The following is a 970-nucleotide window of genomic DNA, read 5'->3' on the forward strand; positions in this document are numbered from 1 at the left end:
TCACTACATCAGTGATATGCACCGCTAGTCTAATGGTTAGGATATCTGCCTTCCAAGCAGATGGTCCGGGTTCGATTCCCGGGCGGTGCAGTTCGTATCAACGTGGGAAGGGTCTTCAGGCTATCGTGGAATAGTTATGCTCAGCACGTCAGGGCGATACAGGAGTTTGTACGCATGAGCAGCTTGGCGCAGTGGATAGCGTGTTGGGCTCATAACCCAAAGGTCCCTTGATCGAAACAAGGAGCTGCTATTCATCACAATACACTCGAGATGGTTATTAAACTGAGAGGTGCAGCTTACCGACTGCATAGATCAGTCTTACCGAAAAATTTCCACTAAACAGAAACGGTGTTTTCGTACCATTCCGCGCGATTGGCCCAACCGTGCCAGTTCAGGGGAAAAAGAACGTTAATAAAGCGTTGTCCGTGCATAGAAAAGAGCTATTCACCTAGAGCAGAACTCCTTGCAGGAATGATGAATGACCGCCCGGTACTTCAGAACGCGTTGCGGAGATGAACCAACAGCCCAAATTCACGAGCCGCCGCATGCGGTTTCAAAATGTGCTTGCAAGCAGGAACTTCGATGTCACGAAAAAGTTGTGCAGCTTGTGCCGAGCTAGCTGTAGTATGCGATGAGAACCTTACCAGTTAGAGTTATCAACTGAGATAGAATGCGGCCTACCATGCGAGAGATATAGTAGCAGTTCGCGATCTCAGGTACGCGTTTAAGGCCTAATCAGACTCTTGGCCGCGGGATGGTTGACGACGGTACGTCCGAGAAGGGATTCAGATGTCCCTCTACAAGTATCACAAGAATACTCAATCACTACATAAGTGATATGCACCGCTAGTCTAATGGTTAGGATATCTGCCTTCCAAGCAGATGGTCCGGGTTCGATTCCCGGGCGGTGCAGTTCGTATTAACGAGAGTGGGGACTCTAGGCTATCGTGGAACAGTTATGCTCAGCACG

At 49.3% G+C, this 970-nt stretch overlaps 3 non-coding genes across 3 annotated transcripts; all 3 read left to right on the forward strand.

The window, feature by feature from the left end:
* Window positions 1–18: 18 nt before the first annotated feature.
* Window positions 19–90, forward strand: Pmar_PMAR007801. The gene has a single exon. It is a non-coding gene; the product is annotated as a tRNA-Gly (tRNA).
* Window positions 91–177: 87 nt separating this feature from the next.
* Pmar_PMAR007802 lies at window positions 178–250 on the forward strand. Its single transcript has one exon. It is a non-coding gene; the product is annotated as a tRNA-Met (tRNA).
* Window positions 251–840: 590 nt separating this feature from the next.
* Pmar_PMAR007803 lies at window positions 841–912 on the forward strand. Its single transcript has one exon. It is a non-coding gene; the product is annotated as a tRNA-Gly (tRNA).
* Window positions 913–970: the final 58 nt, after the last annotated feature.

Source organism: Perkinsus marinus (assembly GCF_000006405.1).
Source record: "Perkinsus marinus ATCC 50983 genomic scaffold scf_1104296967534, whole genome shotgun sequence".
Classification (NCBI taxonomy): Eukaryota; Perkinsozoa; order Perkinsida; family Perkinsidae; genus Perkinsus; species Perkinsus marinus.